This window comes from Helicoverpa armigera, chromosome 17 (assembly GCF_030705265.1).
Source record: "Helicoverpa armigera isolate CAAS_96S chromosome 17, ASM3070526v1, whole genome shotgun sequence".
Lineage (NCBI taxonomy): Eukaryota > Metazoa > Arthropoda > Insecta > Lepidoptera > Noctuidae > Helicoverpa > Helicoverpa armigera.
In genome coordinates, this window is record NC_087136.1 from 2,537,455 (window position 1) to 2,558,820 (window position 21,366).

General features: G+C 35.1%; 2 long non-coding RNA genes across 3 annotated transcripts in view; one reads left to right on the forward strand and one right to left on the reverse strand.

Annotated features, from left to right (window-relative positions):
* Nucleotides 1–18,376, reverse strand: part of LOC135118015 (uncharacterized) — a 186,472-nt gene extending 168,096 nt beyond the window's left edge. Inside the window, exon 1 of the long non-coding RNA XR_010277304.1 lies at nucleotides 17,678–18,376. This is a non-coding gene — a long non-coding RNA (uncharacterized LOC135118015). The remainder of the gene's footprint in view (nucleotides 1–17,677) is intronic.
* A 1,205-nt stretch (nucleotides 18,377–19,581) lies between these two features.
* On the forward strand, nucleotides 19,582–20,436 carry LOC135118023 (uncharacterized). 2 transcript variants are annotated; one of them, XR_010277316.1, is made up of 2 exons: nucleotides 19,582–20,078; nucleotides 20,229–20,436. It is a non-coding gene; the product is annotated as an uncharacterized LOC135118023 (long non-coding RNA). The 2 variants fall into 2 exon arrangements; XR_010277317.1 differs by having other exon boundaries at nucleotides 19,582–20,056.
* Nucleotides 20,437–21,366: the final 930 nt, after the last annotated feature.

A 21,366-nucleotide genomic window follows, 5' to 3' on the forward strand; every position in this document is an offset into this window, starting at 1 on the left:
TTTATTTATAGTAAGTGTATATATTAGGTAATAAGTTAGTTGTATGTTGTATATATATTTATTATTAAGTTATTGTAAAAAGTTATTTGTAAATAAACCATCTATAATTTTGAATATTATTGCAGTAAATTTAAAATTATTGCTGAAGAACAGTTCGGATTTCAAAAAAACAAGTCTACATCCTTAGCCATATTTACACTCATGAAAACTATACTCTCTAATGTTAATAACAACTATCTCACTACTGGTCTTTTCTTCGATTTATCAAAAGCTTTCGATCTAGTCTCGCACGAATTACTATTAAAAAAATTAGATTCTATAGGAGTTAGAGGTCCCGCTCATGAGTGGATATCGTCGTATCTAGGTGATAGGCAGCAAAGCGTCGTTATAAACAAAATTAATAATAATAAAGATATGGCATCATACTATTCTAAATATAATCCAAATAAATATGGCGTTCCACAAGGAAGTGTCCTTGGTCCCGTACTATTTTTAATTTATATAAATGATATCGTTAAAATAACCCCACATAAGTGCATATTATTTGCTGATGATATATCCATCATAGTAACGTCCAACAAAACATGTAATACTGTTAAAGATCATGAGGTTGAAATTAATAACACAATAGACTCATTACTAACTTGGCTAAATATAAACCGCTTGAAAATAAACTTAGAGAAATCCGTCTTCATTCAATTTAACCAAACTAACAATTACAAAAATAACATCAATCTCAACATCCCTACAATCAAAGAAGTTACACATACTCGGTTCTTAGGTATAATCATAGATAAAAATATAAATTGGAAAGAGCACGTAGATAATCTCAGTACCAAAATTAATAAATTTGTATATGCTCTAAAAATAGTAAAAAGAGTAACAAACATCAAAACGGCAATAATGTCTTATCGTGCCTACGTTGAATCATTGCTGCGTTATGGGCTTATCATGTGGGGTAATAGTACCGACATGAACCGTGCATTTATTGCACAAAAAAAGTGCATAAGATCGATTTGGGGTATGCAACCTGACGACTCATGTCGACCAGTATTCAAAAAACTTGGTTTGTTACCACTACCATCACTTTATATATATGAAATTTGTATGTTCGTAGCAAAGAACAAAAATTTATTTAAGTCAGCAAATGAGGTATTACAGCGGAGCAGACGTGATCCATACACGCTAGTTCTTGATGACCTACCAAGACTGACAAAATATAACAAAAACTGCCTTGCAATGTGTGTACGTATTTATAACAAAATTCCTAGAAACCTGAAATTGTTACATGTAAGAGCTCTGAAGGCAAAACTACACGAATGGCTAGTCAAATGTAGCTTTTATAGTGTCAGTGAATTTCTTGATCGAAATTTTGATCTCAAATAGGTTAATGTTAATTTAATATTAAGATGTTAGTTTTAAGTTATACATTTTTGCATGCTATTATATAGCTAAACATGCTTGTTCCTTATATATCTTATGTAACACCAAAAATACCATGTTTAAAGCAAATAAAGATTTATTATTATTATAAATGTATGTCTCTTCCAGACCTCGGGACTATAGAGTCCCGGATTTTTGGGAGGCGAACGTGGGGCCGAAGCCAACACGCTGAAGCCCTTTTGAGACAACTTTAATGAAATGGTGACACAAAACCGACGATTATCCCTGTATACACTATAGAAATGTACCCAAGGACAATCCCCGGTTCTGTGCTAAACTATTGCTAACTATGGATGAAAACTACTTGGGCTATTGTGATGGGATGTTAGTGGACTAGGAATGGGAAGACTATGGGAACTATGGCACCTGCCGATAACAATGTAATAAATACACGTAAAAATGGCAGGTGGAGACTCGCCAACTCACTTACTGGGCTCCCGGGAATCAGTCACTGAAAAGCAACAAGAGGGCAACAGGTACATGAGCGGCTGAGAAGGGTGAGGATACCTCGGCGGACTTTAAACGCAGATCACGCGCTCCCTGTGGGTCCAGCATCACCGGCCCACTCGCCACTTACCACGAGGCACCTACCCTCCGAGCATTGCTCTAGCGACTCCACTCTGACCGGCCGATGAAGGCAAGCCAAGAGGCGGGAGACCTATCCCCCGTCATGCTTCACTCCGGCAAGCCGGAGATGGGGGACAGTATACTCTCCCTGGAGCACTCGGATATTATTATTATAAAATTAACTTGTGATAAACTCAAATAAGTGAGCTTGATCTGTGCCAGTTTTTTTCTCTGGACCTAAATGTTCAAAGGAGTATTAGACGCATCGCCATATACCTAGAAGGTGTAGAAGAATCATAAATTCGTTGCCGGCCTTTTAAGAAGTAGTTCACCAATTCACCCAACCAAGTGATTAAAATTTATCTGCAACTTACACATTTTACTTGCACGCCCACAAAAGGCCTAATTATAAACTTACAACCGTTTATAAAATAACCTCTTGAACCTAAAAAGCTTTGCTCGATAGCAAGCCATGACGTCACAGTGTGGTGCATACTGGCTGCCAACAAGATAACGTCTTGTCATAACACATTGTCGGGAAATGGCTGTGACGGACGTGCGCCACTGTCGGCTAATATTCTACTATGTTTTGAACATATTCTTAGTAGTTTATATTTTAGAAATTTTCCTTAAAGATAGTGAAATTATGGTTGTCTATATAGACCTATACCTTCTATATAGAAGTCTATTTTAAATGGATCAAATCCGAGGCTGCTTGAAAAACAGTATAGTATAACCTCAGTATATTTATTTATTGTATTCCCGACGCCTTAAATAAATGAACTACATATTATTGAATAGAAGTCATATCTGCGCTTTTTTTCTATTTTCAAATGACCTATTACCCAACTGAAAAGTAAAATATGAACTGAACCAATAATTAATATTATGATTATGTATCTTCTATCCTTATATCATGAAACATGTGAATTGTAGTCCTCTGAATTCCTGTATTACCAGTTACACAGTGTGAGACAAAATAAAAACAAGTAAAAACAAAAGTCCAGCGCCTTTTCATTGTGCTTATCTTGCAGAACAAATAAAAACAAAACGCAGCATGTATGTTAAACCGTTAATTTTCCGCAAGTTGCTGGACAACTAAATAAAAATAACTGGGGCGGCCCGTATTTTACGTAGGCGATTTTATTCCGTGTACCAAGTTTGTTTTGTTTCTGTTTTTGGAACTTGTTAAGACAATGTAATATCTGGCGATTACATACTGACTTAATGTGTGAAGGATAATGTTTACAAATGTCAGATAGGCAATCGCTCCTTGTAGAACACTGGTACCCAGCTGCAGCCGGTTGGACTGGAAGCCGACCCCGACATAGTTGGGAAAAAGCTCGAGCTTTGGAGGTGATGAGTAATTTATTCATCTTCCAATTACCTACTTCTGATATACAATAGAATAGCATAAAATAGTTAAAAATCTATTTGCTCTTTCGTATATCCGTGTTTCCAGAGTAGTTCCAGTGTAATAAAATGATTGCAAACATGGTTGTTAAGATTAAGCTGAATCAAGTTATAGAATTATTCTTAAATAGCTAGGCTTTTTAAAAACATAGTTATTATTTGAACTTATAATAAACTTCTAAATTCTAACATTCCTGCGTATTATTTGAATACGCACATTTTTTGCCAACTCTAAGCATAAAAACTTTACTGTTTGCAGTACGTCTAGACTGCGTGAGTTAAATATTTTAAGTTAATACTTTTACCAAAAAGCCGCACGATTATCATCTTGGTGCTGCGACTGTATAAAAATTCTCCTTCCATAAATAAATCAAGCACGTGCTCTAATTTCAAAATTTCGAAAGATTGTCTTTTCTTGGAAAAGTTCGTAAGGTGTTCTGATTGATTTTTAGTAACATGATGTTATGTATAACTCTATAATTTACGTTTTGTTGCCCAATATTTTTCATACAATATTCCCTAAATAAATAATCAATTAACGAGCCAATTACCATGTTAGTCGTAGTGATTAGCCGATCGGAATAACAACACCAATCATACAAAACTATCATGAGATTTGACCACAAATAGAATCGAATAAGCTTTATAATCGAGGGACTTAGTTCAATAGATTAGTATTTATTTTGTGGCATGCCAATTAAATAGGATTTAATTTGACCACTAAACCGTAAACCCAATAATTCGCTACAATGGATTTATTGTATTGTCAAACAAAAAACATTAAGATAAACAGTGGACAATAGCGACATTATATTATTTTGTTGCACTATTTTATTTTATGTTCTGTGTATTTACAAAGAGCTTGTTATCGATAGCTTAATGTTTGCACTATAACAGATATTGCAAGGATAATTATTAGATCTATATCATGTATTAAGGAAACTTACGCAATCAATTAATCTTTATAGGGATTGAAGCGTAACAAACAATAGTTAGCTCTGTCATATACTTAGATTTATAATGATGCTTACGTAAATTACTGTATTTATTTGTATTTTCTATGGGCCTGAAATAAAGGAATAAATGAAAAAAACTTTCCAAAAGTCGAAAACCCACCAAAATCATTGTTGTCAACATTCCAAAAAATAATACAAAAATATCGAATTCTCCAATTTATTTCACAAAACGGCGCATGCTATAAGCCACGTGGTCGCTAGAAGCGATGGCGTCGGGTGTCGTCTCGTGTGGCGCTTTTATCAAAAGACTTGTGTTACAACCCCTGAAGGCCGGTATATCTACGTGGATTATATTTTATACTTTAATGCAGTCTTCAACGGTGTGTGTTATCAACTTAGAAAGTAGCATGTGTAACATTTAACCTTTAGAACGTCTCGTCGTAACGGTTACTATTTGAGTTACTATTGAGGTTCCATGTCCAAAGGACCCTACATCGTCGATAGTAAGAAAAAATATGTATTTACGTTACCGCTGGAACAACAAATAGGTAGACTAGAATAAAATAAAAATTTTTGGGGCTTATATGCAACGTGTGTTTTAGTTTTTTTTTTTTGATAACGACAACAGATAGACTTTTAAAATATCCTTAGAATATAAAGTATATTTTGTACTTACTTTAAAAGCTTTTTAGTAGGTACTAAATTGGTTTTAAGTTATAAAGTAATATTTAAGTAACCTTGCAAATAAAATCTCAAAAACAAAATGGCTACCTACCATTAACATTGCACCCTCAAATAGCAAACACAAGTTAGCTAATAAAACGCATGCTTACTAACTTTTGGAACTAATTCGGAGTTGCGCACTTATTTGGACATTAGCCGTATGTAGGTCACGACATTAGGCGCATAAAACATTTACTTAATAGCCACCTTTTTGTCTGCCCTGATTATAGCGTGTTAGTTTACACGTCATTTCTGTATGTTACTTAGTGCGTTGTTTTGTTATTATTCTTTGTTTATTTCTGAGCTTAGTTACTTAATCTTAAGAGTGAATTAATTACAAATGTTCAAACTGTCAAACGTTAATTTATTTTTTAACATAGAGAACATTTAAGTGTAACGGTTGCTGCACCAAAAAGCGAATCTCTTAACTGAAAAACAAAAAGGATAAATAAGAGTATCGGCAAAATAATAACATAATATCGTTAATCAAAAATATAGTTACTACACTGAACACTAATAAATTCAGTGAAGTGAACGTGATTCCAGCGTTACATTCACGACCGAATGAATATCCATTCACTCGTTCATTAAATCAGTTTCATATCAGACGGGGCGCTTTATCAGTAGTGAAACGGACGGATCCAAGGGGAACTTGGAATATGGTTTGTTTTAACTTTAGTGGTTCAAGCAGTTATGACAGAGTGGTTTAAAACGTTGTGAAGCGAGCCATGATGTTAATTTGAAGGACTCTTGTTGGTTGTAAATTGAGTACCATTTCAAGTTTAACTTGACTGACAAATGCCAAATAAAAACTAACTAATTCAACAAATAGTTGAACAGTAGCGCTTACTTTTTTTCTAAAATACATTGCATCCACATGGATAAAAAGCCGAATAAGTACTCGTATGAAAGCCTTTTACCCTCTCGTTAAACAAAGGAGACTATCAAAAATCAGAATACGTAAAAGTACGCTTCACAATTTGATATTTTCAATTCATGTAAAAGTTGTCGCACTCATATTCATAACTCTATGAAACAAAGAGGAAATTAAATCAGCGAGTCTTGCGCGTCACGAGCTAAGAATTTCAATATTTTCCGCGATAAAAAACTATGAAGAAACTTTGTATCGAACTTCCAGACTTCTGGGTTTTAATTAATAGTTTCCTTACACTTTTTGTTATTTGAAGATTCTGAAACTGTGTCGTTTGAGGAGTTAAAAGCGACAAAATGTGTGTATTTTTCTTCCAAAAATCTATGTTAGTAGAAAATTGACATTTTAAAAAGAGTTACAAAAAAAAAGCGATTGGAACCTGTCCCTCAATGTTAAAAAGCGTCGTCCGAAAATAGGCCACTCCTATCCAACATTTAGAATAAAACAAAAATCACCTTCCAGCAGAAAATCCGTCGAAAATCCGAGTCTCAACCGCAAAACAAAATTGAGAGCCGTCCCAACCCCAACTAATCATTCCTTCGCTTTCCGTGCAAACATTATTTACTTCCAACTAATAAACTCTATGAATATCTGAGTATAATACTCGTATTTCATCAAGAGGTCTCGATGCTCTCATATGAAAGGATCCCAAGATATCTTCGCGAAGCAAGACTGCATCTCGTTACTATGGAAATTTATACCGTAGTCTGCATGAATTCTGTTGGTACCGCGAATAATGTTATACTTAATATGGAACCTAACGATTCAGTAATGAGAATCGTGTATCATTTTGATGAGAATGCTTCTTGAGCTAAATTAAGTTCTAGTTTCAGTGGCTTGGTGGTGTGGAATTGAATTTAGGTAATGTTCGGTTTGAAGTGAAATTTTAGTAGTAAGCTGCTTATGAAGTGCTTAATATTGCCTTATTTTATAACGATCTCTTATTGTGTGCGTTTGTATTTTCAAGTATTTTTGAGTGACAAAACTCTGATTTCCATTTCTGAATCTTTTATCCATGCCTCACTTCGCTTGGAAAGATAGGCATATCTAAATCAAATTAGTCGGTGTCCGGAAAACAGACGGACAGCCGTCGAGATCTTCACTTGTCTCCCGGACGAATCCATCACCAGCCATTTCAATGCAGGATACACATACTGACGTAGACCCGTTATATGTACCAATTAGATTGGAAAAAATATTGAAGATGGCTGTCATGACCCAGCTGTGAGGCGGCAAAGTCGGCCATGATGGTCTTTTTGGCGGGATATCGAATTTCCAGGTTTTGATTAAGGAACGAATGACGTTACGTGCATTTGTATGTGTGTATGTGTGTATGTATGTTTGTGTCTGTGTGTGAGCTTTAATATTATGTTACAGATAGTACAAGTGAGGCTGCAGCATATCCTTTTTCCGCGAAAATTGAATATGCTGAATTGAATTGTAGGTACTACGTACGTAGTGAATGCGATCTTTTATTTATACAGATGCAGTGTTTTCTATAAAAATGGTTGATTTCTGATTTCATGGTGTTTTGTTTGATTGATTCAACTTTAACTGAATGATAAACAATTGTGTACCGTAATAAATACTATAAATAATAGAAATAAATAATAAACCGTGTAAAAATTTGTGAACATTTTGTACACGGGTCCCTTCTTATATAATGAGGACTTTTTTGTGTCTACTATAAATAAATATACTAATGTTTTTCTAAGCTTAAAATGTTTATATAGTAAAAAAAGGGCTTCCAATGACAAAGTGTTTATTCCCAAAATAATTATACGACCAAAAAGCAACCTAATCAAATTGAAATTACTTCACGCGAAAAGAATTTGGTTGCCAAGTTTATCGTTATCTCAAGTCAGTCTTCAACCTAATACAGACAGTGGCATAATTGTATTGGAATTTATTTTTAATAAAATTCAAATAAACTGATAAACTAAGTCCTTGGATCTAGACAAGCTAACATCTAAATTAAGAAAGAATACGATTATCTCAGAGAGGGGATTTGGTATTCTTAAAAGCGTTTTGAAATACCAGACGTCTCTCAGCAAATTCTATAAGACTGATTGGGTTGAGTACTTTAAGAGACCCGGTATACTGCAAACAAACAGTCGGTCGATAGTTGACCTCTTGGTTAGAAGACGCTTCGAAGCTAATGTAAATCTATACACAGCCTTGCTACAAAAACTTAAACATCTGTTAAACGCTTGTCTAAAAAAAGTGTGTCTGCAAAACGGACCTTATTTCAACGTCATAAGTAATCTGTATTTTTTTAAGCAATTGTTTGAAAGTTTTTGTGGTACTACGGTTAATCTCTAATCGCGAGTCAGTGGAGGCATAGAAAGAAGAAAGAAGAAGTAACTTTTATACCGTTTGGTTTATAAGTAAGTTTGATACCAGGAGGATACCTACCTGATCGTTATAATGTGTGCGGACTACCATCTCTATATTGATTTATGAGCCCGATCAAACTATCAGCCGACTTAATGTTGGCAGTGTGCGAAAGCCTTAGTAGCTGGTTTTATTTTCTTAGTAAGTTACTTGATCTGTTTTACTCCGAATCAGTGCCGTTGGTTAGATATCATATCTAAGCTTTTAGTGTACTTATTCAATTTTAATTGACATGCTGAATATTCAAGAAGGTTGTATTTACTTGCTAATTCAGTAGAACTTGGTGAATCTTTTCCAGTGTTCAAGTTTATCTTGACTTTGCTGACTAACAATTAACACGAAACTTAGACTATATATCTATTTCACAAATATCTAAGTACCTATCTACAAACCATCAAATCATATGAACAAATTATAGTAATTTCTTAAAAGCATTCATCCACTGCATAAAGAAGTACAATAAAAACAGGTAACATGCATCGGTTTTCTGTCCAAAAAGCAGGGATAAAACTGTTACGAAAAATTTTAATCCATACAGTGTTTCTTCCAACGCAGTAATTTTATATGGAAGCTCACGAAAATACGATATTTGGTACCCACTCCCACGCTCTTTGCTTAATATGTATCCAATTAATGAAATTAAGTACCTATTACACGAATGAGTGATTACCTTCAGCCAAGTCAACATACGTGAACCGAACCCCCTTAACATTTATGTTGAAAGGTATTTAAAGGTCCTTTAAATAAATCGAAAGTGGTTTATTATTTAATCAGTAATTTTTCAATAATATTTCAGGTTAATATGAAGTAAAATGCAGATTTTTAATTTAATGTGCAACTTTTAAATGTTCACCAGTAACATACCTACAAGTTATATTTATTTGAAAAGTACTTCATCCAATTACTCAGTATGATGCTAGGGTATGTATTTTGGTAATTCTTTTTACTATTTTAATTCCAACCAAAAATTATCAGATGTATACAAAATTGTATTTAAATTTCACCAGCTACAGAAACATCAAAACACTCTCGTGGAAAAAGGATCAGTTGTTCCATTTTACGTTATTTTTTTAACACCGTTTGACAGATAGGCTGTCCGTTTGCAACTTGTTTTGAACCGCTCGTAACGTTTGTTTCCAACGTTATAAATAACCCCAAAAACTAACTTAAACGGTTTAAACTAAACCAATTTTAAACACGTAACTATTTGCAACGTAATCTATACTACTTAATCTTTCAAATATAATAAAGAGGATTTTTTGTTTGTTTGTACCTTAAAGGTTCTGACACTACTAAACCGATTTGAAAAAGTCTTTCACTGTTTAAGAACACTCTTTTTTCCTTTTATTTTATCCCAGTATAGGCAGTAGTGTCTACGCGACGCGGGCGAAACCGCGGGTAAATTTCTAGTCTGGAATATGCTAGTAACATCATTTTAAATTACATGTTTTGTATCTTAAGAAAACAATTTAATGAGTGTATGTGTTACAATGAATGGAAATAGCTTTTCTACTTCCAATATAAATTTTATGGGTTTCAAGAAGCTATTGACCATTTCATGCTTCGTTTGATCTATAGTGATTTTAAGTACCTACTTACTAGTAGCAGCTCTATTAATGCGTATATTATATGAATTCTTAATACTACTTCAACTGCATTAATTGTAATATAGAAAGAAAATAATATAGAAAGTAACTACTTGTTTTTACTGCCCAACATAAAAAAATGTGGTTTTTAGTACTCTCGCCTACTATATTACCTAAATTGTCTCTTAATACCCATTTACTTATGTAATTCTCTACTGGGTCTTTATCTTTTTTTTGGGCCGTTCTTTTATTGGCCGATTGCCAAAATGCGTTATCATTCGCTACTACAGCAATCATTAGGACAGAAGAAAATAGGTAGCTACAATCTACGGATTGGTCTTTATTTATTTTTGAATTAAAATAAAAAATATTTGCTATAATCGTAATTCTACCATGGTTTACAACCACATCTGCTGTAGATACATATATTTCAAAATTACATTTTTACATACATTTTTATTTGCAATACCGAATGAAAAGCGGTTGCTATGTTTTACAACAAAAATAGTCGTACTAAGTAAAGGGCTTTCAATAACGTTAAGAGCACTTTTACACCCGACATAAATCTAAAATAATTTCAATTCACTCCACAAACAGGTAAAACAAAATATTTCAATGGTCGCAATAAAAATAAGTACAAGCCCTCACTAAATGTACCTTTTAGAATTAAAGTGCTCGCTTTTCCTTTATTTTATTTAGGTTTAGGTACTCGAAATGCGTTACGTTAGCAGAATAGTAACGACCTATAAAACCAATCCTGTTTCATTGAACGTTCTACTTAGTTATGTCTCTACGCTTTCAATTACGAAATAAGCGGATATAAGTATTGTACTGTGTGTTTGTCGGTTCAAACGGACGATGTTCGACGTTGAATGTTTGGTCAGAAATGTTGTTCTGCTTGAATCTTTGCGATGAATGGCCAAATTCATAGAGAACGCAATGTTTAACGGACGTTGCCAATATGTGCCTCTATCTATCTGTAGATTAACTCACAGGGGACTTAGTAAGGAGTATGACATTACGTGTATGAGGCTAATGTCAAAATTATATTTCTAGTTTCTAGATTAATAGAATATTGGGAATGGCCGTTGATGTGCTTTGTAGCATTTGAGGTAGGAGCCTGTGTTATATTAACTAGCTTAATCTATTTTCATTTATTTGTAAATATTCTATCCTTTTGCCAGTTTCTATGGAACTTTGATGGTAATTTATTTAGAGGGAAATGTATTAGCAAACCGTTGACAATAGTGCTCAAAAACCGGCCACCAATCATTTAATATTCATCTACCACACAACCAACCAATAAAACAGCTACTTCATTTATCTTATTAAACCTACTCGAAGCGAGTGTTTTACTGTCGCATCGTAAACGAGCCTTCAAGTGGTAACAAGTAAGACCTTTGCGTGTCGGTCTATCGAAGGAGTATCACTTGTTCAATAATTCATTCTTTCACGGTACAAGACGACCTTTACGTCGGTTTGCTATTCCAACAATACAGTTTTCGATCAAATTTTCGTAGTATTTTCGATTCAAATGCAGTAAATGTGTTTGATATGTAACTACATGACCAATACTGGGTACCCATTTTTGCTGTTTTTCTTTGTAAATGTAATTATGCAGCGCAAATCGGAGTATCGAGATCTCGAGAGATTCAGGACAGTAAATAAGAATTTTTATTTCAATGAATCGCAGTATTGACTATGCTTTGTATATGCTTTACATCAGGTCTCAAAAAAGTAGTGTTATTATTAAAACAGGTTGAATCAGAACGTTTAGGCTAACAAAAACAAATAAGTCGTTCTTAGGGAATTGTGTACGTTTTTATAACAAGCTACCTAAATGTATCCTCGATCTCACTGATAAAAAGTTTAAGAATGTAGTTAAAAACATTTTGATTAAAAAGGCGTATTATAAAATTCAGGATTACATTAATGACAGTGATGCCTGGCGTTAAATTAATATTGTTTTTTCTTTTTCTCTGCACATGTGGCTTCCCGGCGACCACGGGCACGGGAGTGCCTCCGCCCAGACCAGCCAAGCCCAAGCCAGCTAGACCCCAAATTGCATTATATAAGAACTTGGTTACTCAATATATATATTTTTTTTTCTTTGAATTGTATAAATTATTTTTCCAGTAACGATTGCACTAAAATTATTTTGTATAATTTACTAATACATTTTTTAGCTCAATTTGGATTGTATAACATTCTCAGGACTAGATAGAAAACTGTATGTTTGTAATTATTTTTATTTTCTTTTAAAAAGAGTGTCCATGGAGTTTCTTGCCGGTTCTTCTCCATGAGACCAACTCTTTGGAACCGTGCACCTAGCTTTGACGTTTCGAAAGAGCTTTCATAGGCCTATTTGAAATAAAAATTTTTGAGTTTGAGTGAGTTTGAGAACGATGAACCCAAAACAAAATAGGTAGGAACGTGAAATTGGAACCTAACTGATTGCATGTCTTCTGATAATGTTAGCGAACAGCGACTATTTCGATACAAAGCTAACTAGGACAAACATTACATGGACAAAATGCAAATTGCACTGTCGCCCTACTAAGTCAAATATCAAAACTAATTGCCAACAAACAGAACATAAAACGTGAAAAAACCGGCCAAGTGCGAGTCGGACTCGCGCACGAAGGGTTCCGTACCAGAGCAAAAATTAGCAAAAAGTTCACGTTTGTTGTATGAAGGCCCCCAAAATATTTATTTTATTCTAGTTTTCAGTATTTGTTTTATAGCGGCAACAGAAATATATCATCTGTGTAAATTTCAGCTCCCTTACTATCACGGTTCATGAGATACAGCCTGGTGACAGACGGACTGACGGACGGACAAAGGAACGAAAACAATAGGGTCCAGTTTTACCCTTTGGGTACGGAACCCTAAAAAGGAAAAAAAAATCTTTAAAAAGTAAACATACAGCCACGCTCAGGGCGCAATAAATAAAAAAAAAGGTTGCATAACAAAATTGTCGAAGCGCCCTGATTGGCTGAAAATTGTACGTGTTGCGACAACGAATAATAGAATTTTGTACTGGACTAGTCAGGCTTAGGACAGACTGTACTAATTCGGTTACACTGCCTAACTGGATATAAGTTTAAAATATTGTTACCTACGTCATATGAATGAAATAGGTTAACGCTCCTGAGCCTCTTTTAACCCTAGAATATGAAAATGTTTCATGATGACAGGATTAATAGTGATAAGACAATTGTTGTAAAAGTAAAAAAATACTGTTAGTTTGTAAGATAACTTGAACACCAAAAACTCACTAAATAAATTAAAACGTATAGCTGTTTTTCTGTGGTTTCCCTAGCGTCTCGCGGGAACTATTGCCCATACCCGGATAAAATACAGCCTGTGTTACTCGGGGATAACGTAGCTTCTCAACATTACAAAAATATATCAAATAGATTCACTATTTTTGGAGCCTTTAGGGTACAAAAAAATCTCATTATTATCTTAATATAGATATTCAATTATTATTTATTTGAGCAAAACCTTTATTCACTTACTCAAAACAAACCCGTCCAATTTTTACTACTTACAGAATAATTTACGGCAGCATAAAACTAATCCTTAAACGCCTTCCCAACACTATCCCATAACTCCTGATCAAACGAGGCACAAACAAAATCCGAGGAAACACAACCGGCATTGGATCAGCATGTCTGTCCTAACACTGATTGATGTAAGATAAATTCGAATAAAAAAAAATCACGAGGCTGTATCAAAGTAAATCGCGATCAGTGAGACGTGCATTGATACCTATCGGCCTATCGGATCGAGAGATACACCAGTTCCGTGGTCACAGTGTAAAGGGGGTTTGCAGTAGACCCATTTTGGGGCTAGTGCATGCTCTTGTAGTCTTCGAATTTGGTTGTGATTATTTTTAATGTGTGTATTGTATGAATACACTGCGGTGCCAAACCAGAATTAGTGTAGTTTCATTTATTAAAAAATACAGACATTATTGGAATTGGCGTGTCTGGAAAAAATATGCATTTTCTTCCTCTGAAAGGCAGCATAAGTAAATAATTGTGTTCACTTTTTCTTTTTCTTTAAGAGGATTGAAAAAAAGTTTGTGATAGCAAACAACATGTAAACTTTAGTATTGCGCTAACCTATAATAAAATACATAATTAAACTAAATAAAGATTATTTTTACTATTATTCCTAGTACTTTACATAAGCGATTTCAATGCACAACATTACCGCATACGATATTCATTATCACCGATTCAAAATCAGCTAGCAAAGAACGAAAACTGCAATAGTGCACAAACAAATAACTCATCGTTTATGCGACGAAGTTATTCACTTCTCAGAGTTAAGTTTTACAATTTATGCGACAAAAAGACCACTGGAACTTTTTTATAGTCTTACGAGCTTTGAAACTGGCTTTAAAAAGGCTATGATACGGCGTAAATCTTTAAAGTAGGATAAATTGTTGCTTAGTGGCTACAATATTTAATTTCAACATGTTTTGAGTTATTTAATCTGTAATCAATTCACTAATTGCCGTAGACTAATTACGAATATCAGTTTTGGCGCGTTCGCCATCGACTATCATTCCAGACTCAAAATTTGAAATTTCATAAAAACAAAAGAGCATGTAGGTACATTACAAGTTTTCTTTTTTTTCAAAAACGTTCTAGAACACATGCTGAACTGGACTTCTGTTTCTGCTTACACTGCAACTCCAATCGCTTCTCAAAGATATATCAGTAACACAGCGACCGGTTCATTGAACTTTACTTAGACGGGCGAGGCTAATCTTTCAGTAATCACGCTCATACGCTACGTTTACGGTACATTTGTCTTGTTTTACGTATTTTTCATCCCCATCCCCTTTTGTTTATATGACGTCGAAGGAAAATGTTATTACGATGAGCTTGTATTTGGAGTTTTGGATAAATTGAGAGGATGGATTCATGTTTTTTTATGGTATGTGTATGTAATAACGTCACTTTCTTTCAATGGACCTGAGGTTAGAAAGTGAGTTGACCGCACGCGGCTGTCGTGAGTCCCTTCTTTCTAAAGGCTAGTTTTAGAAAGCAGATGTGAACCAAATGTGATTTTCTGATGTGAACCAAATGTGGCTTTGTAAAGAAAGTATTACCTTGTGGTTCAAGCATCTACAAATGCAACAAAACAGTATCTATTTTCAATTTATTTTATACTTGATTTCCCCAATAATTTACAGAAGACCTATACCTAATGAATATCTATGGGCGAAAAGCAAGTGCTTTGTGTTGTGCGAATTGGAAAGCATAACACAAAGTTATTAATATCCCAAAAAAGTATAATGTAACAGGAAAATGACAAGAAATAACTAAGCGGTAAGAACAATGTAATTTATTAAACAAACTCTAAAGGAAACCTTACAATACCAATCAAAGTTTTCGAAACGTTTCTTTACTTATAAATTAATAATATTTGACGCTAATTTTCCTTCTTAGTAAAATATACTACACGGGTACTTGCTAAAAAAAGAACCTCGTTGATATACGTAAATAATTAAATACTGTGAAGCTGACTTACTTTTATGAAACTTTTTTTTTCGATTTACTTACGTAGCATAATAAAATTTTAAAAATATTATCCAAAAGCCATTTTTGGGGGGTCGTTATCACTAGGCAACTGTCGTCTAAAACTTTGTTTCAAACAATCTATTAATTATAAACATCATCGAACCGATAAAAATCTAACGATCACTTTTTACAAACAGGATGCCATACAATTACATATTAATTAAAAGTTTGAAAAACTTCTTTCCTTCAAAAAAAAAGTGGCGAAGAAAAACACCCAGTGACAAGAAAGAAAAGGTTCAATTTTTTAACTAAATTAATTCATCGAGTTTGACAACTCGCTGTTTTCAGCTTTTTAATAACTTTTTTTTAATTAGTTGGCTCTCAAAGAGTTTCCTTTATGGAGTGGGGAAGAGTCCGTTTTAAATTGTTCTTCTGTATTCATTAAACGCCTTTCAAAGAGTTGTTGACCTTTAATTTGGTCTTTAGTCGCTTTAAAATAAGTAGCTGACGGTATTTTTTTAATGTGCAGGTATTGAGTATTAATTTCTCAGGAATAATAGAAAGGGCTTTTAGCATGGTTAGTTTTGAGAATCTCGCTATCGCAAAGGCTACTTAGATAAAGCAATTTTGTACTTGCAAGCGATTTTTGTATAGAAAATTAATAAATAATTATACTAAAAGTAATAAATATACTAAAATTATTTATGAATCTAGATTAGAAATGTTTAAAAAAGTTCTTTTTACATTTACCGATTTTCTCAAATCAAAATAAACTTCGTAAAATGTCCCCGACAGCAGAATCCAATCTCGGGAACTCAGTACCTAAGCGCTAGTATTTTTCCTACTTGAACAATAAATTAGCGGTTCAAAGCATTAGACTAACTTATTGCATTTTTATCCAAGCTCTCTCAGCTACACGTAGACTTGAAAAAAGCTGAGATTGCAGTTCAAACTAAAATAACTATTTATTTAAATTAGGTAACCTATTGCAGAATGCATCTTTGGGTAAGGTAATTTTTTTAAGTTTATACGCTTAAGCTGATTGAGAACGCGCACTGTATTATATTTCATGAATAGTGACAAGCAAAAATTATACTTGGATTGCATTGAAACAGCATAAACAGAAAAACAATTTATTCCAATAATTTTTATTACACAATATTGCAGGACTCTAAGTAGGTATCTATCTACTATATTTCAATCAATGTTACGCATTTTCGTGAAAGTTGTCCATGTTACAAATTACTACTGAAAATCTAGCCATGTAAAAGCAGACATCACCACATAATAAGCCTCGATAGTAAACCAAACAAAAAACAAAGATTATTCAAACAATATAAGTAGTTTTTGATGTCTTAAAAAAACAGCAATCAACCCTATTCTGGATCCATATTTCGTGTTCGAAACCTATAATTACGAGCGAAGCACACAATAATGATCACGTTTATGTGTTCGTCAACACTTTTAACACTATTATTAAGTGTTATTTGGCCTAGTTATCAGGCCACGCAGGCGGTGTCGGGGCCTACTGCTAGCTCATAATGGAGCAGTAGTAGGTATGTGTTATTTTTATTTTCAGGAGTTAATAGTAGGCCTGGACAGTAGGAAAGTATTGTGCGGCCTATTTCGGGAGCAAGCGATAGTTTTGTGTTTACTTCTTTAAATGGTGATTTAATCATAGTCAAAGTCAGTAAGTCTGACAACCAGTCTCATCTAGGAGTATTGGGTTGTCTGGGTAGCTGGTTTGAGGAAGTCAGATAGGCAGTCGCTCCTTGTAAAACCCTGGCACTCAGCTGCATTTGGTTAGACTGGAAACCTCCAACATATTTAGGAAAAGGCTAGGCCGATGAGGGTGTATTAATCATAATATAAAGTCAAAGCGTAAATAGGTAATATGGTGAAAATTATACGTATATTAAATACCCTAGCAACGATATTAGTTTTAGTATTCCCGTAGATTTTACACAAGAAATTTTGAAATGATTAAAGTGGCAATGTGTAGGCGTAGTAAAAGCAGGCAGGGAGACTTAATTACAAGATATTGACGCCGACGTTCATAATTAAAAAGTAATATAGTTAGGTAATAATTACGCTTTGATCTTCAGAAACTTTGGGAAAATATACCTTATTATTATTATAAATGTATGTCTCTTCCAGACCTCGGGACTATAGAGTCCCGGATTTTTGGGAGGCGAACGTGGGGCCGAAGCCAACACGCTGAAGCCCTTTTGAGACAACTTTAATGAAATGGTGACACAAAACCGACGATTATCCCTGTATACACTATAGAAATGTACCCAAGGACAATCCCCGGTTCTGTGCTAAACTATTGCTAACTATGGATGAAAACTACTTGGGCTATTGTGATGGGATGCTAATGGACTAGGAATGGGGAAACTACGGGAACTATGGCACCTGCCGATAACAATGTAATAAATACACGTAAAAATGGCAGGTGGAGACTCGCCAACTCACTTACTGGGCCCCCGGGAATCAGTCACTGAAAAGCAACAAGAGGGCAACAGGTACATGAGCGGCTGAGAAGGGTGAGGATACCTCGGCGGACTTTAAACGCAGATCACGCGCTCCCTGTGGGTCCAGCATCACCGGCCCACTCGCCACTTACCACGAGGCACCTACCCTCCGAGCATTGCTCTAGCGACTCCACTCTGACCGGCCGGTGAAGGCAAGCCAAGAGGCGGGAGACCTATCCCCCGTCATGCTTCACTCCGGCAAGCCGGAGATGGGGGACAGTATACTCTCCCTGGAGCACTCGGATATATAGCCCCGCGGGGTCGCTACTCCCCGTCATCCGCCTCAGATGCCCTAAGGCCTCCCCATCTCGCTTCCACACTTCCCGATCCTTCGACCGAGTCCACCAGTCTCGACAGTAGGTGTCCAGTTCGTCACGCCATCTCTTGCGGGGCCTACCCCGCCTGCGGTGTCCATCCTGGGGTGTCCACTGGGTGACAATAGTGGCCCACCTTTCCGGATGCATACGGCTAACGTGTCCGGCCCAGTTCCACTTCAATGTTGCCGCCTTTCGGCCTACATCAGCAACTCCTGTTCTGGAACGTATAACGGTATTCCGGATGCGATCCGTCCGTTTAATGCCTAAAAGGCTACGTTCCATTGCTCTTTGGCAAACCTTGAGTTTGGACTTCTGACACTCGGTAAGAGACCATGCTTGCGCACCGTAGGTTAGGACGGGCAAGATGCACATGTCGACTAATTTTCGCTTCAGTGAAAGGGGAAGGTCCCCTTTCATGTACTGCTTCATGGACCAGTAGCTCTTCCAGGCGTTCTCTATGCGGCGGTCGATCTCCTTTTCCTGCCTGTTGTCGAAAGAGACTAACTGGCCCAAGTAGATGTACTCGTCGACATAGTGTAGAGCTTGCCCATCTACCTCGACCCTACGTTTCGTGCTATTGGTCATTGTGTGTGTCTTGCTCGTGTTCATTTGAAGTCCAACCTCTCGGCTTGCCTTGCTCAGGTCTTGGAGCATTTCTTGGAGCTCTGCTGATGTAGACGCAAAAAGAACGATATCGTCAGCAAACCGCAGATTGGATATACCTTATATAATATTTTACGGAAAAGCAGTGACTATCGCTACGGTAACGAAACTTTTTTTAATTTTCGTGAAAGATCATGGAAGCAGAATACTGTTCAACATAAAACTTAATTTCGAACTTTTTATTCAGATCAGAATTGATTTTCTAGTCTTGAAAACATTACTTATTGTATTGTTTTTGATTCGTGGCATCCGAACTTAAAACAATGTCAGTTTTTTTAACAAAGCAAATACAACTAAACCTTTATGTTATTTAAATTAGAAATTACCAAAAAAGAGACGATTATCTTACTATATCCATTACTGCTACGAAAAGTACAGTTAGGTATGGCCACATTTTAGTCGATCAACATTTTTGATTAGTTTGGGCCCCACAGCAAAATTATGTTAACATAAGGAAAAGTAACAATTCACACAAAAACAGCCGCGACAAAAAAGTATCGCACCAATATAAAGATTCACCCTCTTATTATAAAACGCGGTATCAAATAAGTATCGGCTTTTGTACTACCTTTAATCCAGCTGTAAGTACGACCTTGAAAAAACGTTATTACAAAACGCAGTTTATCGCAAGTCCTATTACTATCTGTAGTACAAAAGATAAACCATCGAGCCCCCTAGTTTAACTGCAGTACTTAGTCGACAAACGTCAAATTCCGACATTACCTATTTAATTTTGAGGTTATTTGTTTTGTGATGAAAAAAACGAAAGTGGATATAAATATGTGTAATTTGGAATACTTGGATGTGTTAGAATACTATTGGAAGTGTCCGGGGACCCAACAGTGTGCGTCATCGACAAAATCTCTTCAAATTATCTGACGACAATTTTCGATATAAATATCGATTTATGTTTTTCGAAATAATAGTCAATTGAATGCATGATGATAATCCATGATGATCCTATGATGCTCAACTGGGCTCGCCATAAGGTACGTAGCCTTTACAGGGCAAGTAAGTTGCCAAAACATCCTATTAATTATATAAGAGTCGAAGTTTTTATTATGGATGTTTGTTTATGTTCCACGCATAAACTACCACATGGATTTTGATGAAACTTCAAAAATATATCAGATTATCATACAGTTTACTGTTTATTTACAGATTCAAGACTATTTTGGCGTTTTGCACGCCGTATCTTTGCCAGTGATATGCAATGTTTGTAAAAGACTGGAAGCTTGCTAAAATGTAGGTACAAAAATGCCAAGATGAGCAAGGGAACAAGATTGTGTGATGAAGAACAGTGTCCAACATGTATCAGTGCGTTTAACTGCATAAATAGACATCGGAATAAAATATAATTTTGTACTTTTATGTTGTTTCATTTTCTTTTCGTAATTTAATGCACACGATATTCTGTGTGTAAGTTATTGTGCACTTAATTTTGAAGAGGTTCTAATTAGATGCACAACGTCTTATTTAATCATTTAAATCGGGATGAAAATAATCCAAGTTATTTCTAACCTAAAAACAAAACATAACTCGGTTACGCGCGCTGACGTTCCGTTATACGCGCAAACTCGATAGTTGTTTAAAAGAGAATAATTGGATCATGTATATCGTTAAAAGATACTAGAAATATAAAATTACCTTTAAATAATAACAAGTAATATTTTCAACTGCAGAGATATTTTTTTTTATTATCATAGTTATTAATTTTTCATCAAAATAGACTTAACAAAATAATGTAAAAAGGAACGGCGCACAGAATTCGGAACGATTGAACAAATGATTTAAATATTTGTTGCTTATAATCTCTGGATATTATTTGAACCACACACACACAGAGACAAATCGAAGTACCAAACAGTCTTCTCTTAGTCTACGTTTTGTAATAAGCATGTAAAGACTATCGTAAGTACCGTAACAAACCAAGACGTCTTCAGTCTGGTTTAAACCACTACTTGCGGCAGTTTTTATAATAAGAGGGTCAAAGAATAAACGCTAGCAAGCGTGTTTTCCATTCTGCTATTCTGGTTCCGTACAGTGATATATACCAACCGTTTATTGCAACGCGAGCGGATGACATTAAAAACCGCTTAGTGGAGCCCACAACGAAATACCGGCAATTTTGGTTGCCACTTAAAAACATAGAAAACATTCGTAGGTAGATGGGGTAGCAATTTGGTAACGACTATTTTGTTGGTATATTGTTTGTGGTCTATTTTTGAATGGTCAATTTATTATTTTTTAGACGGCCTAATGTGTCATGAATTTCTGTATTCCGAATAGGGCCAACCAC